The sequence below is a fragment of the Podarcis bocagei genome (assembly GCF_964188305.1).
Source record: "Podarcis bocagei genome assembly, chromosome: 10".
Classification (NCBI taxonomy): Eukaryota; Metazoa; Chordata; class Lepidosauria; order Squamata; family Lacertidae; genus Podarcis; species Podarcis bocagei.
Genome location: NC_138135.1, coordinates 35,636,842 through 35,642,841, shown reverse-complemented (window position 1 = coordinate 35,642,841; position 6,000 = coordinate 35,636,842). Strand labels below are relative to the sequence as shown.

The 6,000-nt window shown below is 41.3% G+C and overlaps 1 protein-coding gene across 2 annotated transcripts in view; it reads left to right on the top strand.

The window, feature by feature from the left end:
- Positions 1-395: 395 nt before the first annotated feature.
- Positions 396-6,000, top strand: part of ATF7IP (activating transcription factor 7 interacting protein) — a 72,356-nt gene continuing 66,751 nt past the window's right edge. The window contains exon 1 of one of the 2 annotated variants that reach the window (XM_081209500.1): positions 396-2,233. The gene's annotated coding sequence lies outside the window, so the exon portion shown is untranslated. Of the gene's footprint in view, positions 2,724-6,000 lie in introns of both variants that reach the window. The other variant, XM_081209499.1, reaches the window with a different exon arrangement.

Sequence of the window (6,000 nt, the reverse complement as noted above, 5' to 3'; positions counted from 1 at the left end):
TGATTGCAAGATCCAGGTCAGTTCATATGGAGAGAGGCAGTTCTTGAGGTATTGTGGTCTTGAGCCGTCAGGGGGTACTTAAGGGTATGCAGTACCGGCACTGCTCTTTTGTTGTTGTTAAAAGTGTGGCACTTACCGTCACAACTTCCTGGTACATAACAGAACCTATTTTTCTAGAAAAAAAGCACTGGATACATTATTTAAAACATGCAACAAATTCAACAGCCACAACACAACCAATTATTACATATTTAAAACCAATCCAGAATTCATTCCGTCACATGGGCCAGAAAGGTAGTGCCTGATTGGAGCTTTAGTACTCTCTTCTCCTTTTTCCTACTGAATTTGAGAATTGACTTGAGACTTCTATTTGAGAATTGACTTGAGACTTTCTAATGCAGTATATACTCCAATCCCTGATAAAAGTCAACATGTAAAGGCTTAGAAAAGAAATCATTGTTCTCAAGAGGCATTCATGTGTTTGCACACAATACGGCAGGCCAGCTGGGAATGCTGATCCAATACTGTACCTAGCAGGAATTATGATTCTCACTATTTTCCACATGATCAACCACTGTGCACCAAAAATGCTTTCCCCCCAGTATTGTGTACTCCCACAATTTCTTAACTGTGCTGAATTCATCCTGACATGATTTTCAGAACAGTTTAGAACAGCATTACTACATAGAATTGCCATATTTCAAACAGTGAAAAAAGGTTGTTGAGCTTTTGGGGCAAAAATTCACACACAAAGCTAGTTTTATGGGAAAATGGCAAAAGGGGCTGCCATATGTCCAGATTTTCCCAGACATTTCCCCAATTTCTGCCCAGACACTGCTGCCAACTGCAGTATTCTGGATATGTCCGGGGCAATCCAGACGTATGGCAACCCTAAGCACACAGGATTTGTAGAGGAATAATGGTTTTATTTAGTGCCCCCCCAAAGCAGGATTGAACAAAACTGAGCAGCTGTGAGTTGCATCAGCCCCCACCCCATATTGCCAATTAGTGCTCCTTTCCTGACACTAAATAGAATGGGAGAGTTCATAAACTCAGAACAAATGAAAAATATTGACAAAATACCATACGCCAGAAGTCATGACACAGTAACCATCCACAGAATGTCCATGACATTCATGCAATCCTAATCCATAAAATTTGTGAGATATTGTGCTGTCTTTCTTCACGAAATACTGGACTTGTTAGCACTAAAAACTACTTCATATGCTGGGGAATGAGAGCTCCGCAACAGAGAAAAAAATTAAGAACTCCTGTGAATAAAGTCAGTGTACAAATTAAAACAATAAACTTTACACAGGCAGTTAAAACTCATGTCCTAGTATACCTTCTTTTTTTTGCAACTCTAGGTAATTATGGATAAACAATTTAAAAGTTACACTTAATAAATAAAATAAAACACATGGAAGTAGTCTTAGTAAATAAATGGATACATCACCTAGCTGTAGTATCAATATTTATAGCCAATTTAGTGTCAAGGGAACCAACTATTGTGATAAAAGGAAAAGGAAAAAGCGGTTGCTAGAAACACAACACTGGTGTTGTTAGGACACCAGTACCTATTTTTATGTTATTTCTGCACGAAACAGCAGTGCCCCTTGTTTTACTTTTAATTATTTTGATCCAGCAGTTGCAGTTGGGAAGAGGCGTTGAGGACTAGTGACTCATCTCCGACTAAAAGGTGGAGCTTCCCTCCAGGAACACCATTATTCTCACACGTATACAGTTACAAGCAAACAGCGCCTGCTGAGCCAGAAGGGGAGAACTTCTTAACTTTCGTTCGCTTCATAAGCGCCAGAAACACCACCCGCGTCCTCACTAGTTAACTGGGAGCAAGCGAGCACTGCCGTTCCACCTTAAATCCCTTATCAGCCGCTCGTCGCGCTGACCAATAATATCCTTAATCCTGGGGGGAGGAGCAACGAGCAAAATATGCTAAATAATTGTGATTCATTTGCATAACTGTTGAAACGGCCAAAATGCGGATTGGCCGGCGGGGAAAAAAAAGCAGCTCGGAGCATCCGGCCCCCTGCTTCCCGGTAGGAGGTGTGGCCAAAAGGGAGTGGGAGGAGAGATCGGTGCTCATTTGCATAACGGCCAAACGTATGCTGTAGGTTGTGTTTTTTTGAATCGGCGGCGGCAGAGGAGGCAGACGGCAGCGGCCGTGGGCAGAGCACTGAAGCGCGGGCGGCGGCGGAGGAGGACGCGCGCGTAGGTACCACTCGGACTCTGAAGGGCAGGGAGGGAGCGGGGCTACTGGGTACGAGTCAGGGCTTGCGTCGGAAACGGCGGCAACCAACGGCAGTTTTACCAGAAAGCAACTGAACTAGTCACCTCAGGCTGCGTTTTGTCGCGAGGGGAAGGCTTCTTCTTTTCTCTCGGATTCCTCCAACCTGCTTCTCACGGATCTAGGCTGCTCTGGAGGATCCCTGCGGCGCTCTGCTGCCCCCAGCGGCAGCTGCTGGTTGCTTCTTTCCTCACCCCCACCCACGCGCTGCCTGTCTGGCCGGGAGGAGGAGGAGCCCTCCCTGCTGGCAGGAAGTGCTTGCTCCCGGACATGCGCAGTGCGTAAGCGCGCGCGAAGCCCTTGCCTGTAGCTCTCGTGGGGTGAGAGGCGCCACGAGGATCTGAGGCTTCCGAGCGAGCTGCGGTTCGCTTTGCTTCTAAGCACAGGAGGACGAATAAGCTGGAATTCGGAGCAATCGGTTAGTGTTTTAACTTACAGTATTCTGTGCATGTTGGTTGGTTGAATGCAAGTAGTCTTATTTATTTATTTGTTTATAAAGGTTTATATCGTTGCTGCAGCTTCATTATGATTAATCAGACAGCTGTCAAATGACCTTTTCTGTTAGCTTACTAAAATGTTTATTTCAAGTGGGTGAAGGAAGTAAAATTGGGTTGGGCAACTTTTCCTGGTTACTTTCATGTCCCCATTTAGAAAGTTCCAGAATACTTTTAGTGCTAGAGGAAAATGTGATCTAAATCCAATACATAAAGTAAAAACAAGCACTGCTCTAAAAATGTCAATGTCCCATAAAAATGTGATTGTCTCTCACTCGCCTCTCCTTTCCGCCAGCACCATTTAAATAATAATAGTACAATACTCTGGCTTTCTGGTTTCATGGACTGCAAGCTGCCAAGTTTAATTTTGAAATAGGCTTGCTGCTGGGACTGACTATATAATAAACAAGTCATGGCCCACTAGGAGGGTAGTTCTTTGAGGATCTCTATTGTCTCAGGATAGGGTACAGAATAAAATCTGAATGTATTTGTTGCCCCCATTTATGCATGTGTATCCAGGAGATCAGTTGTAAACAGCAACTGTGAGATACTGTTTGTTGGTTCAACATAGCAGTAGGCTGTTGTGTGCACGTTCATTAGGGAGTGCGCCTTTAGCCTGCTCTTGTAAAAGTAAAAATATATTAGTGATGATGTTGACAGAAATATTGTGCCAGAGTTTGAAGGAGGGAGAAGATAATGGTTGGTACCTGAAGAACAGAAGGAAAAGCCTTGTTATTACATAACAGCAACACCTATTCGTATTAACTTTCATATTAAATAGATCTGCATAAATAAGCATGCCTTTATTACATGATGGCAGAATGTCTGGTCTGGTTATATCACAGATTAATTTTGAGTTTGTTGAACACTCAAAAGCACTATATAAATGTTTATTATGTCAGAATGGCCCAATTAGAACTTTTCTAATAGGAACCCTCATACAGTTATTGCAAGATTGAAAGTGCAGGAAACTGAAAATAAAAATCTGTATTTCATGGAGTCATAGAATTGTAGAGTTGGAAAGGGACCCCAAGGGTCATCTAGTCCAACCCCTTGCAACGCAGGAATCTCAGCTAATGCATCCATAACAGATTGACATACAGTCTCTGCTTAAAAATCTCTAAGGAACCAGAGTCCACAACCTCCCGGGGGAGACCATTCCACTTATTTGAATAAGTGTATGGAGTTTTTATTTATTAGTTTATTGCTAAAATGGTAAATTATCAAATCTAAGTCTTCCCACCGCACTCCAGTTCTCCTCTTCTGATACTTTTCATAGTCTTTTCTATATCTATACATAAAAAAACTAGCTTGTATTCTGGACACAGTTTTTGTAGTGCAAAATGCACTGCTGTTAAGCTCAAAATGGCTGTCTTTTATGAAGCTTCATGGTGTAAGCATAATCCTCACATGCGCAAGTGCAGTTTCCCCACATGTGAAGGGATCCCCATGGGGCACAAAAGAAAACTCTTCTGTTACTGTCCCTCCTTGGGAACATGGGCAAGCGCACCAAGTTATAATGGGGAAATAGGAAGTGTGTGCGCCTTCCATACCTCTATCAAGCCATCTTTGATTCTTGGAGGGGGGTTGGAATGAAAGGGGGAAGTGCACACATACCTCTGACTTCCGTATAAGAGCCTGGGGCCTTTGTGCTTCCAAGTGGGGAGATGGAATAGAGGGAAATACCGTGCCTCAAGTTTCTGTCTATATGCTTTATTTAAGGAAGTCTGTTCATCACCCAACTGTTTAAAGTTTATTTTTCACTAAATATACCAATTCAGTTTTTAGTTAAATGAACTCAGTAGGGTATGTGATGTGCAATGCGAATCCTTCACACTAAACAGGACTTATACTTGGTAGTTTGTGTTATGTTTTACTATTACTTGTCCTTCAAGAACAGTGAACAGTCCATATATGCATTATATATCTGGATTGGACTACATAATATAAAGTGCAGAAATAATAGAAATTAAAGGGAAAATATCAGTTGCAAAACTGCTAACCTATCCCCCAGAGAATTATTTCACCCCTTTTATGTTCTTCCCTTCCTCCAAGGGATTTAGAGCAACATGCATAAGATGTTTCCCACTTAATCCTCACAACAATCCTGTAAGGTAGGTTACACTTTGTGATGAGAGTAGACAAACTTGCTAAACTTCATGACTGAACAGAGATGGCTTTGTGTTGTGATTTATCCACTATATTGTATTTTGATTCTAGATTCAGGTAGGTAGCCTTGTTGGTCTGACACAGTCTGTCTTATTACAAAGGAATTTCAGAAATAGACTTGAAAGAGAAGTTGCTGAATTACAACTTATTCCCAAACTGAAAACTATGGAGAGACCTGGTCTGAATAGAAATATTGGATTCTTGTCTCATTACACATGCTAAAGCAATTTTTGGTCATCTGCATACTATCACTTGCTTTTTCCTGTAAGACTAATTGCAGTCGTTAACAGTCGTCAACAGGTTTACCATACCCATTGAGCCAATCACCCATTTCCTACTGCCCTTCTGAGAAATACCCCACCCCACCCTTCCACAATATATAAGGGTCTGGTGACTTCCGCTTCAGTGTATCAGAAGAAGTGTACATGCACACAAAAGCTTATACTAGAGCAAACTTTGTTGGTCTATAAGGTGCTACTGGACAATTTTTTTATTTTTATTTCAATTGTATTTTGAATACATCTTTGATTTATCGAACAACGGTTGCAGGGTCCAAATGATCAGTATCAGTTTAGACTGGTGGACCTGAAGCTGAAGCAAAACACTGAGTAGCATGCAAGTTTCCTCTTCCCAATTTGCCAAACTTTGATGAAAAACCCAACCTTTAACACTGGGTGTTTCCTTCCTATTGTATCCAAAGCTAATAAATGTTTTGTATTTCAGAGTGAAGTTAGAATGGGTGTTTCCTTCTTGACAATAGCACAGACCATTTAAGGTGGCTGTTCAGCTGAATCACTCCCAATTTCTCTCTTTATCTAGATATTCCAGAGTACTGATGGGATTTGAACTTTTTTCTTTTTAAAACACACACACACAAACAAAACAAATACATACTTTACTTTTTACTGTTACTTTAATAGTCTATATTTCTGACTCCTAAACTTTAATAGAGGAAACAGAGTAGATACTACTGTCTTAATAATGTGTGGTTCATTAAATGGCAAATTCTTACACGTTTTCTTCAGAAGCCTA